Source organism: Ambystoma mexicanum, chromosome 9 (genome assembly GCF_040938575.1).
Source record: "Ambystoma mexicanum isolate Mex_15411 chromosome 9, UKY_AmexF1_1, whole genome shotgun sequence".
In the NCBI taxonomy this organism is placed as follows: Eukaryota; Metazoa; Chordata; class Amphibia; order Caudata; family Ambystomatidae; genus Ambystoma; species Ambystoma mexicanum.
Genome location: NC_090931.1, coordinates 199,515,501 through 199,539,708, shown reverse-complemented (window position 1 = coordinate 199,539,708; position 24,208 = coordinate 199,515,501). Strand labels below are relative to the sequence as shown.

Below are 24,208 nucleotides of genomic sequence, written 5' to 3'. Positions count from 1 at the left end.
GTGACTACCTTTCCTTTTCTTAGGTTTTTATCTCATAGGCCACCTGGTTCACTACCCTGCCAGGTACTGCGATTATGAATATGACATAGGTTACTCTTCATAAGAGGGTGCAGGTCCCTTGTCTTGATGCTGCAGACCGGGTTCACTATCCTGCTAGGTACTATGACTATGAAGATGACTTTGGAGACAGTTTGTCATTAGGTGTCGGTCCCAGACCCTTTCTTTGTGACTTTTCTGTCCTTCGGGGTTCCCACCAACCGTCCCGGCTAACAGGCCTCTCCAGGATTCTTACCAGTGATCCCTGGTTATGTGTGGGTTTTTCCTCCACGCTCGGGCCTCTCGCAGTCTCTCCAGTGGCTCTGACGGCCTTGCAGCGTTCCCCTGCTCACAATGCGGGAAAGACTGGACGCAAACCCAGGGGATGCCAGAGAAGAGACTCCTGAAGAACTCCAGTGCCAGATTTGAGATGCAGCAGCGCCAGGAAGAAGAGAAACAAAACAGGATTTGGGACAATGCAAGTGAATGGCACTTAGTGGAACAGGACCTACACCAACCCTCAACCATGGGACTACTGAGGGTATCTTGAATAATCCACTAGCTCAGTGCCCAGAAGCATAGTCGCAGTGGTAGTTCCCAAAAACACAGCTCAAGAAAGATGAAACGCCCAGGGATTTTCAAGACTCAGTGACCCAGGGACTTGAACCCATGACGAATGACGACCCAGGCAGCACAAACAAAGTTACTTTCACTGGAGTGGGACCCACCAGTCAGAAGTGAAAACAGGGACTATGGCTCCAGGAGGACACAAACACCCAACCAAGCAGATTACAGCACCTTGAAGGACAAAGTTGGTCAAGCCAACCAACCAGCAGAAAACAATCCAGCGAAGGAAACAATGGAGGCAGCACACACTAACAGGAGAGGCAGGGTATTGTTGCACCCTTCAGGACGATGACAGCTTCCTACCTCAAGGCAAACAACCAAGGCAGTATTTGGGGAAAAAAGCAAAAGAGCCCAGAGAAGGTCCTAGCAAAGAAGTCAAAGACACACCACCAAGGCTGACTGGGGAATGAAGGAGGCACAAGGACAGCCCAGGAAGGATGTGCAGCAGCCAAAAATCAAAACCTAAGTTAAGGATATTGGACATAAACCCAACCAGTATTACCAAACCTGGTCCCGAAATTGCACCAGCTTGTTGGTGGAAAATCCTCCAGCAAGCATGGAAACCTGTAGCGTACAACAGAACAAGCAAAAATCGTCCCTAGACAAATCCATACACTCATAGGATAGCCTAAGCCAGCCCTCGAATCACACACGGGGGCACTCAAAGGTTTTGGAGATCAGGCAATCAAGATGGCCATAAAAATAGTCTCACAACCTGGCCCACGCACACAACATAAGCACTGACCACCCTAGTGCCAGGGACTGGTCTAAACCAGCACAAAGCACCACAAGAGAGGGTACATGGCTGGGCTCAGAGTGAGCCCATGCATTCCCAACAGCCCTTTTATTTCTTACTCATGGTTTCCCAAGAGAAAAGAATGGCTCACAACGAAAAAGTCTGAGCATAGGAATAAAAAAAAATACATTAGTACCCCAAAGGCTACCAATAAGGTACATTGGGCTACGAATGTGGTAAAGAGGCTTGCACCCCTGATGAAAATAGGGAGATAAAGTCGCTGTAGATCCAAAAAGACATTTTCAAAAAATCCCTGTTAGTCAGGAGTCAATGGGATACTATAGGGCCACGTAATGAAAGTGTTCCATTGGCGGGCCTTGAGTAAAAGTCCTTGTGACCACAAAGTGGTTAGAGATCCTAAAAATCAAAAGGGAGAAAGAAAAAAGCTTAGGGATGAATAAAGGGACAGCAGAACCCCCAAAATGGAATTCTACCCAAACAGGGTACACTGAGCCAAATGGGTCTCTGAAACTTGTGGGATTCACAAAATATGGGCTTGCAGTTCCAGGGGATTAAAGGGGTTCCAATAATCACCTTTACATGGGCTTCTGGGTAGTAGAGGTGGTGTTGGCATCCCTGGTATGGGATTGAGATCTTGGGGAGGGGGGTGTTGTGTTTGAGTGAATTACCTACCAAACATCACAAACTCGGAAGAGGGACCCTGACTATCCTTCCCATTTCGCCCCCTGGCCCTAGATACACTGGTTTAGGGTGGAACCTGGCTCCTGAACCATTCCCCTGCCTTCAACAGAGCCGGGTTGGCATCAAACTTTGGAATTGTCAACGGTTAAACCAGTAAAACAAAAAATAACCTGAAGTGGAAGGAAAAAAAGATGTCGCACTATTATGTCCAGCAGGGGCACACCAGACAAGAACGCTGTGGTAGCAGCGACCGCTCTGGTCGAATGGGCTCTCGGATGGCCGGGCAACGGTCGGTTCGCCAACCGATGACCGTGCATGATGCAGCCGGAGAGCCATCTGGAAATGGCAGCCTTCGAGAGAGCCTTCCCTTGGTTCACAGGTTCATAGTTCACAAACAGCTGTGATGTCCTCCGAAAACTCTTCGTTCGGTCCACGTAGAACTTCAGCGCTCTAGCTACATCAAGCGAGTGCAAAGTCATCTCGGCCGGCGACGAAGGCGACAGGAAAAAGACTGGTTACAACAAGGGCTCGTTGAGATGGAAGTCTGACGGCACCTAGGGCATGAAGAAGGGGTGCGTCCTCAGCACTACCCTCGTATCGTGAAAGGTCAGGTATGGAGGCTTGCAGGATAGTGCCTGGATCTCTCCCACGCGTCGTACGGAGGTGATGGCCACCAGGAACACTGTTTTCCACGACAAAAACTTCAACAGGGCCGAATGCAATGGCTCGAATGGCAGACCCATGAGCCTGGTCAGCACCACGTTGAGCTCCCACGTCCGGGCTGGCGCCTTCACCGGCGGGAATGATCGAAACAGTCCCTTCATAAATTCCTTAATCGGGCGATGAGACCACAGGGATGACCGCCCTGTAGTCCTGGTGTATCGGAAAATCGCTGCCAGGTGTATCTTGATTGAAGCAGGAGATAGCCCAGTTTTGGCTAGCGACAGAAGGTGCGGCAATACTTGAGGGGCGTAATCCGCAGAGGGTTAATCTTCTGTGCATGACACCAGATCGAGACCCTCTTCCGTCCGTAGCACTTGGGAGTTGAGGACGCCCTGGCCTTCGCAAGAACCTCTCTGCAGTCGGCCGGGATATCGTATCCTCCAAACTCTAGTGCTGCAGGAGCCAGGCCTGCAAATTCAGCGACTCCGGGTCGTGATGAAGAATTGCGCCTCCTTCTCTGGAGAGAAGATCTGCGTCCGTCGTCAGCTTGACTGGTGGGGACACTGACCAGTCCAGAAGGTCCGGGAACCAGATCTGTCTCGGCCACGCCGGTGCGACGAGGATCATTCTGCGCTGGGACCTCTTGAGCTGGTTGATGAGTCGGAGCAGCAACGGCAACGGAGGAAACGCATATAGGAACAGGCTGTTCCAAGGGAAGGAGAAAGCATCGCCCATGCTCCTCAGTTGGGGAAACCTGCTGGCGAACCTCTGGCACTTGGAGTTAGTCGCCATCGTGAACAGGTCGATCTGGGGTTTGCCCCATCGCTGAAAGAGTCGGTCTACTTGATCCTGGCATAGTTCCCACTCGTGGCATGAGCGCAGCTCTCTGCTGAGTGAGTCGGCGATGGTGTTTTTTTATCCCTGCCAGATGAAACGGCAACATCCCTTGAGCAACGTCCCAATGCCACAGGTCCTGGGCTTCCTTGGATAGGGCCGGGGATCTGGTTCCGCCCTGCTTCCGGATGTAGAACATCGTGGTGGTGTTGTTGGTGAAGATCCTCACCACCTTGCCCTTGAGGGAAGGGAGAAAGGACCTGAGGGCCCAGAACACTGCCCGGAGCTCCAGGATGTTGATGTGGAGCGGCTTCTCCTCCGGGAGCCAAAGGCCTCTCGCGTGAAGATCTCCAGTGTGCGCTCCCCACCCCTCCAGGGAGACATCCGTCGTCACCGTCGCCTGGTGGGCCGGGGTCTGAAAGTCTGTCCCCGCCGCTAAAGGAGCGCGGGTGCCCCACCACCGGATTGCTCGTCGGAAGGTTTTGTTGAGAGGGATCCTGTCCTCGAAGCTGCCTGTCGCTCGAATCCAGCGGGCGTCGAGGAACTCCTGTAGAGGGCGCATCCGAAGTCTGCACAGGCGCACAAGATAAATGGATGGCCTTTGTCCTTTCCTCCGACGGCGAGGCCAGACTCGCCACTGTGTCCTGCTTGGCTCACAAACAGTGCGACTTGGGAGGGGACCAGGTGGGACTTGGGGAAGTTGACGGAGAACCCCAGGTCTGTGAGCAGCTGGACGGTCTTCACCGTGTGTTCTACGGCAAGCTCCCTTGTCCTTACGCGGATGAGCCAATCATCCAGGTAGGGGTAGACGTGGATCCCCTGCAGGCGCAGCCGCGCCGCCACTGGAGCGAGGCACTTGGTGAAAACCCTGGGTGCTGAATCTATCCGAACGGGAGGGCCTTGAACTGGTAGTGCCGCCCTTGGATCACGAACCTGAGGAACTTCCAGTGTCCTTTTAGAATGGGAATGTGAAAGTATGCGAAAGTATGCATCCTCCAAATCCAACGACGACGGGAAATCACCCTCCTCCAGCTGCCCCAGCACGTGCTGGAGGGTGACCATCCAGAACTTCTGTGCCTTGATGTACTTGTTCAGTCGTCGCAGGTCTAGGATGGGTCGCCACCCTCCTGTCTTCTTTTTCACAAGGAAGTACCTTGAGTATACTTCGGAGCCCCGGAGCCTCTTTGGGACGAGCTCGATGGCACTTTTCTTGAGCATCGCCCTTACCTCCAACAGCAGTTGTGGGACGTGGTTTTCTTTCCTGGCCACGAGAGGAATGCGGGGGCACTTTTTTAGAAATTCGAGGGCGTGCCCCTGGGCCAGGGAGTCCAGCACCCCAACGGTCGGTGGAGATAGACTCCCACACGCTGACTAACTTCGCCAGCCGGCCTCCCACCGGGGTGCTTCGGTGGGGTCCCGATGCCACGGTCGGTTCAATCTTGCTTGGAGGACGCCTTGCCGCCTTGGCCTCCCTGGCGACGACGGCGGGATCCACCCAACTTGCCTCGTCGGGTGGGGAAGCCCGGGCTGGAGGCGATGGGAGCTCTGTCCCGTCGCCATCCGAACCCGTCGTGGCAGTGTCCGTTCCTGTGTTATCCCAAGGTACAGGGGACGTGGGCAAAGGATGAGCAGGCCGCGAGGGCTGAAAAGGCGGTGCTGGATGGGTCTGTCTTCTCTTGTTTGGGGGACTTCCTGACGGGCCTGGCTCCGGCTCCTCCGTCGTGCCTGGTTCCGGCTCCTCCGTCAGTGGTAGGGGCAATCTCGTCCTCATCTCCGAACATAAGGATTCTATTGCCAACAAAATGGCCGCCGAGTTGTCCTGAGGCTCCGGAAGAGACGGGCGCAACGATTGACTAGGAACCTCGCCGGCGCCGCCGTCGCTCTCGTCGTCCTTTGTCGGGATCCCTCCCGTGGGACCGGGCCTCTTCGACGCCCTCGTCGAGGCCCTCCAAGACTTCAACCAGTTCCTCCTCGGAGGCTGTGTCCGTGTCCACAATGGCCACCGGCTCCCCCCCCCCTCTTTTTCCGCCAGGGTCTTCACGGGGGTCTTCTCGCTGGGCCTGAAAGAGGCTTCCCTCTGCGGTGGCAGGGAAACTCTGGGCCCCGAGGTCGCCTCCACTGGTGTAGTCTCCTCAGAAGCCCTCCATAGTGGTGCCACTCTGTCTGGGGTACTTAGGAGGGGTGGAGGGGAATTTAGGCACCCTGGACTGAGTTGCCTAGGCAACTCAAGTCGCACTCCATCCTGATTGGCCCAAGTGGTGAGCCAGCCGGCTCACCACTTAGCATGTTTGAGTGACAGCTAGGCTGAGTGAATGGGGGTTTGCTGCATAAAAGCAGGGCTTTGGGGACTGGAACTTCAGAAGTCGCAACAGGACCTAAGAATCCGACGAGGGAGAAGCTGAGCTGACCTGCCACGACACCACAACCGGTGGAGCCCTGCTGGACTGCCTCACCACTTTTCCCAACGACAGAGGAGATCTCCCGCTGGAGAGTTTGACTGGTGGGGATAACCAGTTTCACCGTCTTTTCGCCTTCCCGACGTACCTCGTGGCCGCCTTGCCTGTGCCAAGCACCCCGGCAGCCGGGATACCACTTTTTACCACGACCGCAAAACAAAGGTACCACCTTTAACCGGAAAACTCCGCGGCTGGTTTCTGCCCTGGTAGTGCAACGACCTTCATCTTTCCTCCAAGTCGAGATCTTCTCTTCCCCTGGACGACGACGCATCTTGCACCCACTACCAGGAACAACTGCCACCGCTGGAAGATCCTTCCCACTTAAGGTACCGTGTCCCACCAGGCTTCCCTTGCTACCGACTGTACGGGGTAGATTTAGCCCCCGGCTTTCGAACCTGGGTTAGCCTAGGACACCTCTGCAAGACTTTATAAGCCTAGTGTAACTGTGTGATCTTGGGCGCATTTGTGCTCTGCTCTCTCTAAAGAGTGGGCCCAGCCTTTGGACTTTGGCTCACCAGTGACTTTTGCTCTTCTGCCTTGCTAGCAGTGTTCCTGAATCTTAGAGTGGTGTACCTTTCCATATTCTGTCTTTTTCCCTCCCTTTCTCACAAACTTATTGGAGTGCCATCTAGTTAAGCGCTCACCTATGTATGAAAATAAGTGGTGTTTTACAGTGACTTATCTGATAAGGAAAAAGGGGTGTATATATTACAATAGTAACTGTTTTAGAATATTTTACAATAAGAGTGCTGGAGTGTTTCAAACCGTGTGTTTTTAAATAAATAATTATATACTTTGATACCAAAGCTCTGGTCAGTGTTTGCTTGTATTATTGTACCTGAGTGCCTATTGTGTATACTTTGCATACTGCCTAACTCTTCTTGAGGGAAGTCTGACTGCTCAGCCACAGCTACCAGGTAAATCTGGGTGGTACAGACTGCTAACAAGTGGGTTTACTGCCAACACCTGTAGTCTTAAATCTTTTGCAGTGGTCCCTAAGGCAACTGCACAGGTTTCTGCCTAACAGGCATCATGGAAGGTCTGCCCTGTCGAGCAAAGAACATACCTTCGCCTTGCAGTGGATGACTTGGGGAATGGTGGCTCCAACAACAGTCCTCCGGCATCCCCTTGTGGCAGCTTCTTCTGCGGTTACTTGGCCAGAAGTCAACTGGAGAACATTTTTAGAACCCTCCTGATATACTAAATCCTCAGCCCACACGTATGGGTGGCTGTCTAATCACAACAACCAGCTCACACGTAGCCACAACTCAATATTTATTTCTCTATTGGGGCCGCCTGTAACCCATCACTTAGACCAAACTGGATAGAACCTCCAAAAAGGAATGATCATATATGGCCATATCGTGCCTCTGCACCGAGAGAAGATGGCCACCCGGTCAGTCAAGTACACATACAGAAAGTCATGGCCAGCCATTTTGAGTAAAACAAGAGGTGATGGTTAAAAGGTTTAGAATTATGTAACCTCTGGGGGGGGCGTGGCTAACTAGCAATGGGATAGGACGTGCATCTCTGTGGCTCCTGCTGATCCTTGAATGCTCACCAAGAAAAAGGTGTACTACACGTACAGTCAGACGTACGGCTGTGGGAACGTATGCGGCAGGCAGCGAACACCTTTAAAACCAGATTTAGTGCGCCAGAGGGAAGATGTGTGCGGCGGAAGGACGAGACCATCCTGGGGACGCCTTGCCAAAATGGCCGCTCCCCGAGAACAAAGGGACCGAAGATCAAAGTTAAGGGCCCCCAGCGTAGAAGAGCGCAGATGCCTACAAACGGGTCAGGTTGAAGTGCAAACCTCTGAAGGACTGGAAACTGTGGTGGAGAAGTGAAAGGCGAAGGGGGAGGCAAGCCGAGAATCCGCGGCTGACCGAGGCAACCTGGGGACTCTTCACACACAAAGACTCCCCCCCGAATCTAGCATGACCTCTAAATTGCTTAAAGGGAAGGGGAAGCAACCCACAATAGAGGAATACATGAAGACCCCACCGCCCATGGAGGGGGCCAGAAATGAGGGAAAAAAAACACATAGCCGGACGCTAACCCTGCACGCAAGGACCAGCAGATCTTGGACGCGATCACGGGTCTGAAGGTGACGTGGGAGACTAAACTGGGGCAGCCACAGCTGAACTCAAAGCAGGCGCTGTCCAGGAGGACGTTAACCTACTAAGGCAAGATGTACAGAAAATAGAGGAGCGTACAGATGAACTGGAGGAAGAAACGTCAACAAATACAGTAGCACGCACATCTCCTGCTTCGGAGATCCACGCACTGAAAGAGCAAGTGAGCAACTTGGAGAGCAGAGTGGAGGAAGCCGAGGGACGCACCCGGAGGAGCAACATATGCATAGTGGGCCTCCCAGAAGGAGCGCAAGGCCCTAACCCGACAAACTAAGTCGAGACCATGCTTCTCCAGGAAATAGAAGGGGGGCGCTCACTCAGGGGTTTGCGGTAGAGAGAGCGCACAGATCCCGCTCAAGAAGAACCCCTCCCCGGGGGCACCTCTGTGACCGATAATCGCAAAAATCCTTAATTATCGCAACAGAGAGAAGATACTTGAACACTTCCGGAAAGGAGGCACAATACAAAGAGCATCTGCGACCATCACTGCATTGCCGGACTATACACTGCTGGTGCAAAGACAGAGACTAAACTACGGCGCAGTAAAGAGGAGACTGAGGGAGACAGGCTTCAGAGACATGTTGATGTATCCGGCAAGGCTGAAGCTGTTCCTTAACAAGGCCCTCTTCTTCGAGACCCCAGACGATGCAACAGAGTGGTTGGATGCCCAGGACTGTCCAGGCGAAGCAGAGGGCCAGAAAACAGACTGTACGGAGAAGTGAGGCGTGATAACGGAGCTGAGGTGCTGTACATATTATGACTTTGGGACTTGAATATAAAACAGGGTAATGCAGTCACGGGAAGGTTCAGTCGCACGCCATATAAGCCGCAACGCATGGGCATAAAACAATGTTGCATAATAGTAGGAGACACACAGGAAGTACTCCTACACCCCTATAGATAGAATAGTCGGGTTGCCACTAGGGTGGTAACCCCCTGCTGGGTCCCTAGTATCGTCACACCGAACAGGAACCAGATGCGGGTAGGCCTGAGATCCAGGGATGGAGCTGGGCTACAGTTGGGTATGTGAAGGGTGGGGGGAGGGGAGGGAGTTGGGGGGTGTGCAGCGGTTTTTGTTGTGGAGTCTGGAGGGAGGTGGGTTAGTTTGGGGGGTTTATGGTCTTAATGGAAGGGGAACGGGCTTACAACCATGTCAAATGAACTTGGGGGCTAGGACAAGGAAGGGGAGGATGAGACAGATCAGGAACGACAATGGGGGACAGTAAAATAACTTGGAATGTCAGAGGCCTTAATAGCTATCTGAAAAGAAATAAGGTAATGATGTACCTGAGGAGGCAGAAGGTAGATCTAGCACTATTGCAAGAAACACACCTCACCAAAGAGAAACAAGAAGTGATAAAGAAAAAGTGGAAAGGTACCACCATGGGAGCAACGTACTCTGCGTTTGCCAGAGGGGTAATGATCTGGGTGGCGCCACATGTGCCCTTCCAGATGCTTCAAGCCACCGCATAGCTAGACTGGAGGATGGTGGCAATTCGGGCGCTGGTAGAAAACAGAGAATTGTGCATTATAAATACATATTTAAAACATTATACAGTCAAATCAGCCCCCACATGGGTGGCAAGGTCATTTGGGGGTGGGGGGGACTTCAATTGTACGCTGGACCCCAAATTGGATATGTCAGACACAAAACGAACTAGGCCCACCACAGCAGCAATGACACTACTGCTCTCCTGGGAGACTTTGGGCTGGTAGACCTATGGAGGCAGCAACATCCCACTGACAGGCACTACTCACACGATACCGCCCCGCACAACCTGTACACGAGATTGGACTACATGTTTGCCACACCGGGACTAGTCGGGGAAATATTAAGCACTGAATACAAGGCCAGAATACTATCGGACCAGGTATACACGCATTTCGTCGACCACTTTTTCATCATGGGACTTTTCATCGCCGACCCTTTCATCGCCAAAATTTTTATTTGAAAATAATTTATTAGGGGGGGGATGTTTGTGCAGGTTGGGCTATGACTATTTAAGTAAGGGGGGGTTGGGGGGGCGCAGCCCCCCCCATAAATAAAAAAAAATGTTGGCGAGGAAAGGGTCGGCGATGAAAAGTCCCACGATGAAAAAGTGGTCGACGAAATAACGTAGAACCATCGGACCAGGCGTGGAGACACCAGCCCCCTAGAGCCAGAATCCCAACCTGGAGGCTTAGAGCGGAGGCCCCAAAATACTCAATATTCCACAAGGACCTAAGGGAGGAGATAATTGGATACTTTGAAAATAACACGGGAAGTGTAGAATCAGAGGGAACCTTATGGGAAGCCTTTAAAGTGGTGGTGAGAGGAGCGGCCATATCCAAATCGAAAGGGCTCCAAAAGGGCACAAAGCGAGAGCTACAGGAGACAGAAAAGAAAATGGAAGAAATCATGAGGAAAGGGGGCACTTCACAAGAGGACGCCAATCAGGTAGGCCAATTACAACAGTCTTGCGCAGGGCTATGGGAGAGGTTATGTAATTTGAACTACAAAAAATACATCGAAAGGCAACACGATGGGGGGTGGGGGGGACAGACCCAGGAGGCTCCTAGCATGGCTATACAAGAGGGAGACACCGAGATTAGCCATCAGAGATAGTGGGAGAGGAGGGCCAGGTCTGGAACACCCAGGAGGGGTTCCTTAGATTCTACAAACGACTCTACGAAGACACAGGCGGAACGACAGAGCGGGAGCTCCAAGAGACACTAGAAGACATAGGGCTGCCCAAATTGAATAAAGAAGACATAGAAGGCTTAGATACCCCGATTACCATAGAGGAACTGGAGGCAGTGGAGGCAGTGGTAGTCCAACTGCCCACCTGTAAAGCCCCCGGGTCAGACGGGCTCCCTAGTGAATTTTACAAAACATACAAGCAAGAGGTGGTCCCCCCGCTGCTGGCAATGCTCAATGAGGTCTTCGAGAAATGGAAGTTGCCAGAATCGCTAAGGGAGGCAGTGATCATCCCGCTCTTAAAACCCGATAAGCCAGGCAAGGAGTGTGGGTCATACAGACCCCTATCCATGCGTAACCAAGATAGCAAAATCCTTACTGCGGTGATGGCAAATAGACTGAAAAGGGTTATAAATAAACGTATACGGGCAGAAGCATATCTGAAAACCAAAGGAGGCTCCACTATGTTATCGAACAGGCAGAGAACGACCCAGGCGTAATAGCAATAGTCTCAGACGCAGTGAAGGCTTTTGACTCAGTGAGGTGGCCATGGATGACGGCGGCCTTGAAGCAATACGGGATGGGACCCGGGTATATGCGATGGGTAAAGATGGTATATAGTTCCCCAACGGCTAGGGTTAAGACGGGAGAGATAATCTCCAAAAAATGGAAGCTCAGTAGAGTAACAAGACAGGGCTGCCCATGGTCCCCAATGCTAAATATCCTGGCACTGGAACCGCTTACAATCTACCCAAGAAAGCAGTATGAAGAGGTAAGGGTCCACACTAAGGGGGGACCACACCTGATATCTTTGTATGCGGACGATATGTTGCTGTATCTGCGGTAGCCAGAGGAAAATTTGCACTATATCCTAGAGGTGCTGTGGCGCTATGAGACACTGTTGGGCATTGTGGTGAACCCCAAAAAACCATGCATGTTTCCCCTGGGGAGGTACAGAGGAGTCCCACTAGAGAGCCTGCCTGTCCTAGAAATAGCTTGGCAGGCCAAAACATTTAAAGATCTGTGAATTAACATATACCATAAGGCCCTAGATGAGCATAAACATAACACGGAGAAGGCGGTGGAGGGCATTAAGACTAGCATTGGGTTCTGGGCGAAGCTTCCCCTGGCCATGATAGGGAGGGCGGCCCTGATCAAGATGGTGGTCCTACCAAGACTACTGCACTTTTTCACAAACATCACCTGTGCATTTCCCAAACGTTTCTTCACCAAACTCCAGTGTGTGTCTAGAGGCTTCCTGTGGCACAACCCAAGGAACAGAGTAGCCCTGTGGAAATTACAGAACAGATACGATAAGGGGGGAATAAATCTGCCGAACTTTGAAATTTACCACTTGGCAGGGCAACTACAGTATGTTGTAAGGTGGAAGAAGAGACGGCAGAGTCAAGATTGTTGAGAAGGGAATGCGACCCCTACTTCCTAAAAGAGATAATATGGCTGCCCAAACCAGAGCTATATGGGAGATCGAGGCTGTTGGAACTGGGCTGGACGACATGGCGCAGCGCATGCCGAGTCATGGGAAGCCCGGCTCCATACTCCCCGCAGGTGCCTCTGGTGACGCTATGTGGAGCAGATGAACAATTGAGGAAAGGGATCCGTAAACACTGGGAGGCGGTGGGCCTGGTGACACTGGGACACATATGGCAGAAAGGGAAGCCACAGGACTTTCAGACTCTAACAGAGGAAACAGGGTTGTATCCGGGGCAATAGATCACCTACACTAGAATAATTAAAAGGGCGAAGGAAAAGTGGTCCAAAATAGCGTTAGCTGAACAACCAGATGCCGCCATAGAAACAATGTAAGATATCTCGTAGGGAGGGCATGAGGTATCCCGGATTTACGAATTGGTAATGTCTAAAGTGGGAACAGAGCTGCTCCAATTGAGGCGAGACTGGGAGGAGGCGACAGAGGAACCAATGCGGGACGGGCAATGGGAAAGGGCCCAAAGATACCATAAGAAGGTGTCTCGGAACGTGAGACTACAACAGATCCAACTATATGTTATCCATAGAGCATACATTACACCCGAAAGGATTGCTAGATTTGGGGGTACCGAAGCACAAAAATTCCCCAAGTGCAGGGAGGTGGATGCAGGGATGATAAATATGTTCTGGGCGTGCCCGGAGGTGAGGAAATTTTGGGAGGTAATCAGGTTGCACCTGTCTGATAAAGGTATCAGGTCAGATGTGGACTCAGTGTGGGCGTGCATGTTGGGAGGGTTCACGAGACCACGCACCTTGAAACATGTTAGCAAACTTAGGGACCTGGCCTACATCCTGGCAAAGCGAAGAATAGCTATGGGCTGGAAAACAGCCCACAGACCCAGACTAGAGGCATGGTGGAATGACCTATTGAAATGGGTAGATGCCGGGACAGCTGTATGGCACGAGGCAGCCAACAGAGGAGAGGATGGGGAAACAGGCTCTCTGATAGCCTGGAGACAAATGGTAGCCACATTGCCGAGATCCTCATTTGCGGATTCTAGTGAATATGACATGTCCTATAACGACGAAGGAGACCAGCCCCGTGGTGAGTAATCCAGGAACTAAAGTGTAAGCCCGAGTTAAATGGGGGGCGGGGTGAAGACAGCAATGATATATGTAAATGTTCACCCGAAGGCTTGTAAACGAAATGCTGAGTTTGATGGTTAACTTGTTATGTGTGTTGAAAAAAGAAAAATTAATAAAAATTGTTTTGTTAAAAAAGAAATTGTAACCTCTGGCATTGCTTCGGGGAAACCACCAGACCATTATCAGCCTGGCAAGGCATAACAAAAGGGAAAGATCATATGAAAATTAGGCTTGGTCCACTCCAAAAGGAGCATTCCAGTCAAAACGGATTGGACACATCCCTTCTGCATGAGATCACAAGCAATCCCAGACGTGTTTTCGCCCGATTGGCATCATAAGTGAGGTGCAGCTTGGTTCTCTAGGCCCAGCAGGCTCGGCACCCACATCTGTTAAGGTGGATTTCCAGAAATCAACCATGGTGGTAGATTGTAAGATGCCAACCTATTCTGATGAACACGGAGACATTGAAGTCTAGTCAAATCCAATCAAGGTACAGTAGCAGAGCGGCAAAGGCTTAGACTTGGGAGGGCTGTGAGAGTGGCCTGGAGCTACAATGAATCCACACAAAGCAACACCAATAATTGCAGTTAGACAGGCAGGTACAAAACTATACAATGATTTGCCCCTTACAATGCACACTAAGCACATGAAACCTCTATGCAAATATTGTCATAGTCGCACTACAAAACAGACATATCCCTTAGGAGAAAATAGAAACATTACATTCAATAGCCAGTGTGCAATAAGTATGTACTCCGATGCATAATCTTCAGTAGAAACACTGTAGAATAACAGGAAGTCCAGTCCTAAGATGGTATTGGGCCTTACGTATTAACATCAGTTCGAAAGTTATACTATTCAGGTAGGTTAACTATGTGATTGGACAATGCGACATGCATTACTTACCGTAAAAGCATTTCTGATGATTGTATCTGCTTAGATTCACATGCTGGGCATATGCTCCGACATCCAGTGGTAACCGCGGAGTATTGCATCTCGTCTTTCGGGGGACCGAAAGGGGACGTCGGCATAGGCGTGTCTGAAACACTATCCCTATCGTGACGTGTGTAGTACCCAAAATACCTCACGCGCCGAGGTCCCTCCGATTGTATTTTTTCTGCCATGAGGGAGCCCAAGGATATAGTGAGTGAGTACATGAAGAGAGAAAGTAGTAAGAAGTCTATGTTTCTTCCACCCCGAGCGGGGAGAGGCAGGGAGGGCGCATGTGAATCTAAGCAGATACAATCATCAGAAATGCTTTTACGGTAAGTAATGCATGTCTTCTGATGCTTGTTAATATGCTTAGAATCACATGCTGTGCATAGACTAGCGAGCAGTACCCGGAGTTGGAGGTGGGTTGTGAGAAGGAAAAGTAAAAAAGATGTCTTAGTACTGCTTGTCCCACCTGAGAATCAGACCTAGAATGAGTGTCTAGGCGATAGTGTTTTGTAAAGGTGTGTACAGAACTCCAGGTTGCCGCTTTGCAAATGGACTCTAGGGGAACATTTGCAATGAATGCTATGGATGCCCCAGTGCCTCGAGTAGAATGTGCTCTAGGCTTGAAGGGCAGTTCTCTCTTTGCAAGAGTGTAACATAGTGTGATGCATTTGACAATCCACCTTGATATTGCTGATTTAGAGACAGGATCCCCCTCTCTACCAGCTGCCACTGAAACAAAGAATTGTTTAGTTTTCCTCAGTGGTTTAGTTCTATCCATGTAGAACATGACTGCCATGCGCACGTCTAGTGTGTGAAGGCTTCTTTCGGCCATGTTCGTAGGTCTCTGGAAGAATGTGGGTAGTTCGATTGACTGGTTCACATGGAACTTTGAATTTCGGCGCAAATCTGGGATGAGTGCGCAGAACTACCTTATCTTTGTGGACTGTAACAAAGGGGTCCAAAACCGACAGGGCCTTTAGTTGGCTAACTCTTCTAATAGAAGTGATAGCTACTAGAAAGGCTGTCTTGTAAGTCAGGTCTTTCAGGCTAGCTTTGTGCATAGGCTCAAAAGGGGGTCCCATGAGCCTAGTTAAAACCACATTTAAATCCCACCCAGGGGCTGGGTGAGTGATGGGGGGATACATTCTTTTAACCCCTTCCATAAAGGCTTTAATCACAGGTATCTTCCACCACAACACCTTCTGCTGTGACGTGGTGTAGCCTGACAATGCCGCTAGGTGAACCTTTAAGGAATTGAAGACTAACCCAGAGTCCAACAGATGGGTTAGATATAGCACAATGTGTGAAGGCGAGCAATCGGTGGGATTGACGCCTTTGGAACTGCACCAGATGACAAAACGTTTCCATTTACTGGCATAGCAATAACGTGTGTTAGGCTTTCTTGCCTCCCTCAGTATGTCCATGCATCTTTGAGGGAGATGCAGATGTCCAAACTCTATGACCTCAGGAGCCAGGCTGCTAAATTCAGAGTTTGTGGGCATGGGTGCAGAGTCTCCCCCCTGTTCTGAGACAACATGTTGTACGGGCAGGGCAGCTTGACTGGTGGGGAGAGGGACATTTCCATCAGGTGCGGGAACCAAGGTTGGCGGGCCCACATGGGAGCCACCAGAATCATGGTGACTGGTTTCTGGTGCATCTTGTGTAATATCTTGTTCAGAAGGGGAGTCGGGGGGGAAAAGCGCAGACAAATTTCCCCGACCAAGTTATCCAGAGACCGTTCCCCTTGGATCGGTTCTGGGGGTACCTGGAGGTGTAATCTTGGCATTGGGCGTTCTCCAGAGTAGCAAACAGGTCGATCTCTGGAAACCCTCATTCTGCAAAGACGTTCGATACAATGTCTTCGTGCAGTCGCCATTCGTACTCTTCTGGCAATCTCTGCTGAGTACGTCTGCCAGAAGATTGAGTTCCCCTGGAACACGTTGGGATATCAGGAACATCTTGTGTTTGAGAGCCCATATCCAGATGTTTTGGGACAGCTTGGATAGCCCTGGAGAGTGAGTGCCCCCCTGTTTGTTCAGGTAATACTTTGCTGTTGTGCTGTCGGTTAGGACCAGCACTGTCTTCCCTTGCAGTTGCTCCTGAAAGGCTTTCAATGCTTTGAACACTGCTAGTAGCTCCAGTAGGTTTATATGGTTGGACACTACCCGAGGGGACCACACTCCGTGCGCTGTCTGTTGAAGCAGGTGAGCCCCCCCCCCACCAGCCTGTGAGAGATGCGTCTGTCGTGAGAGTGGCTTCCACTGCAGGGGTGGTGAAGGTCATCCCCTTCAAGAGGTTCTCCCTTGACCACCACTGCAGAGAGAGAACGAGGGCTGGCGAGACTAACAGATCTTCCCATTGTCCGCTGGCCTGACACCACTGGCTGTTGAGCCACTCTTGCATGGGACGCATGCGCAGCCACGCGTGGGGAACCAAGTATATGCATGACGCACATCATCCCTAGCAAACGCATAGCTTTGCGTACCGTCGCCTCTCGACTGGCTACATACTGAGGAACCTGAGAGAGCATGTTCTGAACCCTCTCGCTGGAAGGGAAGACTAGACCGTCTTATGTACGAATTAGAGCCCCCAGGAACGGTTTTACTTGGCTGGGGACTAAGCTGGATTTCTTTTCGTTGATAGAAAATCCCAGGCTGAACAGTAGGTCTACTGTTTTTTGGGTGTTCGAAAAACAAACGTCAAACGAGTCCCCCGTGATGAGCCAATCGTCGAGGTAAGGGTAAACTAGAACTGAAAGTCTGCGCAGGTGTGCCGCTGCCACTGCCAGGACCTTGGTAAACACCCTTGGCACCGAGGCTATGCCGAAGGGGAGTACTTTGAACTGGTAGTGTTTGTCCTGAATCACGAACCTTAGGAATTTTCTGTGCGCTGGCAGCATTGAAATATGAAAGTATGCATCTTTCATATCCAATGTTGTCATGAAGTCCCCCTGTTTTAGCAATGGGATCACCTCTTGCAGTATTACCATGCGAAACTTCTGGGGCTTTATGAACTTGTTCGCTGGGCGCAGGTCTAGAACAGGACGCATGGTGAGATCCTTTTTGGGTACAAGGAAGTACACTGAATAGATACCCTCATTTACCTGCAGAATCGGGACGGCTTCTATGGCGTCTTTTCCCAGCAGCGCTTCCACCTCTTGGATCAGGATCTGCAGATGTTCCGGTGAAAGGCGTCGATGTTTCGGCGGTCTGAACTGTGGAGGTCGGGCGAATACCACGCAGTAACCGTGGGCGACTGTCTTTAAGACCCACTGGTCTGAGGTTATCCCCTCCCATGCATTGAGGAAAGATGTTTATCGCCCCCCGACCGGGGAGACATGGGAGGGGACCCCGAACCTGGTGGTCATTTCTGACCCAAAGTTGATGCTCCTCTGGAATTGGAGCCTCTGCCTCTATTTTTTCTGCGCTTCTGACCCCTCTGGGGGGAGTAAGTGGGGCTTGCAGTAGGTTGACTTGAGTTGAAGTTGCCCGTGCCGAAATTATTTTGAGCGGCGCGGGCTTGTCCTCGAAAGGACCGCCGAGAATTACTGCCCCTCTGTGAAGAGGTTTTTTGGGAAATCTGGTGCAGTGACTTAATAGTCTCGTGCTCCTTCTTGGCTGTCTCCAACGCATCGTCTACCGCTTTCCCGAAGAGGTTGGCCTCTTCGATGGGTTTGTTGATGATGGATGCCTGGGTTTCAGGCCTGAAGCCCGACGTGAGCAGCCATGCGTGTCTCTTTAGGAGAGTACCCTGTGCGAGAGACCTGCCTGCTGTCTCTGCGGAGTCCAGGGTATTCTTAACGACATTTTGATTGGCAAATTTGCCCTCCGAGACAATGGCGAGAAGCTTGGCTCTGGTTGGTTCCGGAACCTCCTGAAGGCCTTCCTGGAGTAGGTTCAATTGGGTGTCGACGTAGCTTGCCAGTAACGTCGTGTTATTGGCAATCCGGACGGTATAAGCCGCCGCCGACGTGACCCGTTTGCCTAGGGCATACAACCTTTTGTATTCCTTGTCCGGGGGTGACTCTCCCGTGGCAAAGGGAACCCCTGCTCTCTTGCGAGTGTTGGTCACCACCAGCGAGTCTGCGATTGCGTGCCCTTTGTTATAAAGCGGGTCGGTGGGGGAGGGCGGAAACTTTTTTCGACCCTTGGGTTCACAGCCCTAGTCTGAGAGGGTGTGAGTAAGGAAAGGGCCAGCCGTCTCTTTACAGAGCTCAAGAGAGGGATAGACTGGCTTGCCGGAGGCTTGTCATTAATAATGTCCTCCGCAAAATCTTGTTCAGGCAAGGCTTCAAGCGTGGCAATTTTAAAGAATTCTGCTGCTTTTTTCAACATGTTGTTGAAAGCCATTTGGTCATCCACCTGGGGAGCTTGTCGAACCAGGGTGGATGGGGCAGAGTCGAGGCAGACGATATCAGAATTGTGATCATCCCGCTGGGTGTCCTCCCAGTTGTCTGTTGCGCCTTTATCTTCCCCATAATTGTTGAGAAGAAGAGGAGGCTTCTTTTCTATATAGATGTCTCTATACGTGTCCTTCTGGACATCTTCTTGATAGTCAACATAGTGTTGGACATCTAGGAGTTGGGCAACTTGTTTTTGAGGGTTAGGGTCTACCTGAGCTTTTTTCGGCAGAGGTTGATCAGAAGCCCTGAAAAACTGCTCCAGCTGATCCATACACCCCTCGAATTGCTCCGTGGTCCACTTGGATGACCCAAATGGACCCAGCTGAATAGGAACCGGGTCCTGCGCCCCAAGGCGTTGAGAGGATCTCCTCAGGGTGCTTGAGAGGGATACCTGGCTTTATTCGTAAGAGCCTTCGGGGTCGTCTTCCAAATCCGTGGAAAACCTTTCCGCGGATTGGCCCATAACTGTGGGCGGAACCGGTACTAGGCCCACCGCCGTAGCAATCCTATTGATGCTCTTACTGATAGTCACCGAATCTTCGGGAGACAACGCCTCCGATGATGGCTTCTCGGGTAGAAGCCTACTCGTAGTTTTCGGGCCTGAACGGGCCTCAGAAACCTTGGAACCCGTTGAAGTTTCTTGTTCAGAAACTTAGGCGTGTAGTTTGGGGAGTAGCGCCCTTGTTATGTTTGTTAAGCCCAGTCATGCGCTGCTGCGGATGCGGGGAAGGCTTCGGATCAGATCGATCCGATGGCGCTTTTGCCTTCTTCAATGAAGTCGTCGAGGAGGGTGCTTGGGTAGTGTGTTTTGTGCGGTGCGATTGTACGCCCCTGTCACCGGGTGTGGTCCCTGTAGCAGGACCGGAGTTGAGCCTGGAAGGGTCGGGGACGGGCGTGGCGGCTCTAGAATAGTCCGCCTCAAGGTCTATAAAGGTCCGCGTTGGACGTTTGGTCATCCGATGTACCCCCGTCACTTTCGGCTGGTGTCGCGGCAGGGGAGGGAGGCTCCACGCGTGACATTCCGTACGCGGCCCACCGCTTCAATCGGCCCTCCTTAAGGGTTTAGGTTTAGGAGTTTACACGCCGAACACTGCTTAAGTGCTCTAGGGGAAGACAAGCGTACACGACGTGTGCTCGTCTTGCAACGGATCACTGACCCTACACACAGGGCAGAATCTAAATGGAGTCCTTTACATAGCAGAAGGGAAGGGTGACCAGACCAAAAAGTAAAGAAGTGGAAAAGAGGAAAGACATCATAGCAGTATGGCAAACCCCGAGCCCACTCTCCCTACCGTGTAGGCCGGCCAGAAGGCCCGACCACATGGAGGTCCGAACGCCGGATCTTAGGCGCCGGAACCAACAGCCGTAGACGATTCCCACGTAGTCGTCGCCGAAGATGTTCTTGATAGGCGAAGTGACTTAACGGGGATTAAACCGACAATTCGGAAAAACAATGTCTCATGAAGAGCTCCGCTATAGGGCGACCAGTTATCTAGGCGGAAAAAAAACAATCTGAGGGACCTCGGCGCGTGAGGGATTTTGGGTACTACACACGTCACGATAGGGATAGTGTTTCAGACACGCCTATGCCGACGTCCCCTTTCGGTCCCCCGAAAGACCAGATGCAATACTTTGCAGTTACCACTGGATGTCGGACCATATGCACAGCATGTGATTCTAAGCAGATTAACAAGCATCAGAACAGTGGTTCAAAAAGGTAAGTAAAGTTCAGGTAAGTAAACACAACCAATCAGACACTGGGATAAGACTAGGAAGAGATGTTTGACCAGGAGTCACCAACCAAAGTCAGGCAAGTTATTTAGGGACAGGTCTTTACGCCCATGTAGGCCTATGGGGCCCAGGTGGGAAGGAACACTTATGTCAACTGACACCCCCCCTGTGCACCCCCTTCCCCCCCCAGCTCAGATTTCTCCAGAGCCACTGCTGAGGTTACAGAATCTGTTGGGGACACAATCTTCTGTGCTTGGTCTGTTCGTATGAAGCACAGGGGTCAGGGCTGCAAAGGTCAATTTTCGACACATGATTTATTTTCGGTCACAGTGCTTAGTGGAAGACTTCTGCGGAGCAGGCAACCCCAAGACACCTCCAGGGAGCAAATTAGACTGATTGCAACAGTAGTCTCCACAATCACGCAGTGGAGGGTGGACTGTAATGGACAATAGAAGGAGAAGCTCCTGCACGGCTAAGTTGGTGAAAGAAGGCTGAAAATGCAGGAGCAGGTGTATTGTAGGGTTTATAGACATAATTTCGAAATCAAAAATTTCGAAAGTCAAAAAGTCGAAAAAAAAATGTCGAAAAAAATATTTTTTATGACGTTTTTTTTTCGAAATGGGGGGGTTCCCCCCAACCCCCGTTTTTTTTTTTTTTTGTTTTTACCTTTTTTTTTAAATATAAACTAGAGCCCAAACAAAAATATCGAAAAAAAAAATAATTCGACATTTTTTTTTTCGACATTTTTGATTCGACTTTTTTGACATTCGAATTTTTTTTTTCGATATTATGACTGGACACCGTATTGTAGTACAAGCTGAAGAGCCTCCAAGTTACAGGAATGCACTAGGAACGTCGATGGATGCAGGGAGGTAGCCCAGAAGAGAGCTTGTCAGTCCACCGACTGGTCCAGGGACACTTCCCAAGGGCTCACACCGCATGAATCCTCGACCGAGCTCGAGGCTCGCTGTTCCACCCGGTCCACAGGAATGTGTACTGGGACCATATAGACTAAGGCCCCACATCCAGGCTCACACACAAAGCCCGGGAAAAGGGCTTCCCACATATGGAAATTCCAGACCCAAGAGGCCAGGAAGAAGGCCATAGAACAATATGACCCAAGGATAGGCAACATCCTTGCGTCATGGCCACCTTAGGGTGCTAGTCATCATAAGTAGACATTTGTTATAAATGCAAAGGTGCACAAGTAAAAAGTATGACACAAAGTTGAAAAATATCCAATACCACCAGATTATCCTAGGCACATTGTAAATGTAAACAAAAAGCCAAAACAGAAAATGTTATAAGGATACAAAGGATCCTCATAGTTGAGATGGATTCCTCAAATCTGGCATGGTGGACAGATTTCAGGAGGCCACCTCAGTTATAGTGAACAGGGGAACTCTGGGAGTTTAGCCAAACCAATCAAGGTAAGCGTTGAAAGTGGTCAAGGCCAAGTCTCAGGACAGGTTAATGGGATCAGGACTCAACGAGTACACAAATTGAGATACACAATGATTGCACTTAGACAGTAAAGTACAATAATACGCATGCTCCGCTTTTCCACTGTCACTGGAGGTAGATTTTTCCGTCATTGGATCCAGTAGAGGACTGCAGGAGCTGCAGGTGCAAGAAAGATTCGGGTAGGGTCTAGGAACTGAGTGCAACCCTTTCCAGAGAAGATATGCAGCAGGCTTTTTAGGACACACTACTAGACGGAAGGAAGTCGGTTCCAGCGACAGTCACCACACACAGGCGACAGCAGGCATCTGTTAGGGAGAATTCTCTGTTAAGGCTAATTTCCCAAACCTAGTGAGTCCCTAGCAGCTTTGCTGGATTTTTGGGGTTTATTTTTCTTCTCCTGATAAGAGTGAGACTCTTTTTCTCCCACTCTTAGGCATGATTTGAGAATTTTCCTTTGACTATGTAATGTATTTTATGGGCTATGGGGTCTTTTACTCCATAGGGCTTCATGTGTTTTTGGTATGTGTATTACACAGCACCCTCAGTGCAGTAACACAGGGGTGTCATAGTGATCCCCAAACAGACTCCATACCCTGGGACTGACTACTGTCCCCCAGGGCATGTAAAGTCACCATTGGCTTTACTAGTCTCAAATTGTGAACAGAACCAGTACAAACCATCATATTGTGGAAGTACTCGTAGGGGTAATTCGATTGCCCCTGGGTCTGTTTTCCAAGGGGGCACTGTCCAGTCCCCCCTTGTCGAGTTTCTGGCTGGTGGCAGTGGATACCACGCAAAATATTCCACCGGAATATTTCCTATGGGATTTTCCCATTCATTTTAAACGTACCACTTTTTGGTGCAATGTTAAAGATACCGCCGGGTTATTTATTTAATATTTATTCCCCGATTGGGTCTTTTTGCCAGGACTCGGTTTTAAAATGGCGTTTGTGTTCGCCTCAAACTCTAACCCAAGTCGAGCCCTTTGTTCCACTTTTTGGTGGACTTCTCCACAGAAGCCCTCCAAATGGTGCCACGCTGTCTGGGGTCAACAGGATGTGTAGGAGGGGGATGGATTAGGCACCCTGGACTGAGTTGCCTTGGCAACTCTAAGTCGCACTCTTGTGTGATTGGCCCAGTGGTGAGCCGCTCGGCTCACCACTTAGCATGTTTGAGTGACAGCTAGGCTGATGAATGGGGGTTTTGCTGCATAAAAGCAGGGCTTTGGGGACTGAAACTTCAGAAGTCGCCACAGGACCTAAAGAATCCGAAGAGGGGAGAAGCTGAGCCATATACAACGACGACACCACCGGTGGAGCCCTGCTGTACGAACTCACCACTTCCCCGACGACAGAGGAGATCTTCCAGGAGAGTCTTCTTCCCTTTGAGCTGGTGGGACCAACCAGTTCGCCTTTTTCGCCTTCCTGGATCGTCTCGTGGTCGAATTGCCTGTGCCAAGCACCCCGGCGGCCGGATAGCCACGCTTCACCACTACTGCGAATAAAAGAGTCGTACCTTTTAACTGGGAAACTCTGCGGCTGGTTTCTTCCCTGGCAGTGCAACGACCTCCAGCTTTCCTCCACGTCGAGATCATCTCTTCCCCTGGACGAAGCCCCAACTTGCACCCGCTGCCAGGAACAACTGCCCCTGCTGGAGCTTTCTCACCATTTCAGGTACTGTGTCCCGCCTGGTCTCCCTTGCAACAGACGGTCCAAGGTGTCCTGTAAATCCTTGACTCTCTATCGTGGGTTGACCTCGGACCTGCTAACTTTACCTTTCTGAACTGATCCAACCTCTTGACTTTTCTGCAAAGACTTTCAGTGCATTTCCACTGTGTGATCTTGGGCACATTCCGCCTTGCTCTCTCCAAGAGTGGGCCTGGCCTATAAACTTTTTGCTATACAGTAGACCCTGCCTTTCTAGACTTGCTGTGGTTTCTTAAAAGTGTTGGTAATGTGTTATTTTCCTATTCTGCCTTTTCTCTCCCTTTTTAAACAAATTATTGGAGTGCCATCTACAGTTACACGCTCACCTCTGTTTTGCTAAATAAGTGGTGTCTTAACCTAGACTTGTCGAATAATTAACTATGGAGGTGTATATATAGTGACTGTGTTTGAACTTGCTTGACATATTAGTGCCAGTGTATTTTTACAAGTGTGTTTTTAAATAAATAATTATATACTTTTATACCAAAGCTCTGGTCAGTGTTTGCTT

The 24,208-nt window shown here is 50.5% G+C and overlaps 1 protein-coding gene across 4 annotated transcripts in view; it reads right to left on the bottom strand.

The window, feature by feature from the left end:
- SIK3 (SIK family kinase 3) overlaps positions 1–24,208 on the bottom strand; it is a 2,024,801-nt gene that overhangs the window by 482,881 nt on the left and 1,517,712 nt on the right. The gene's annotated exons all lie outside the window — the stretch shown is intronic.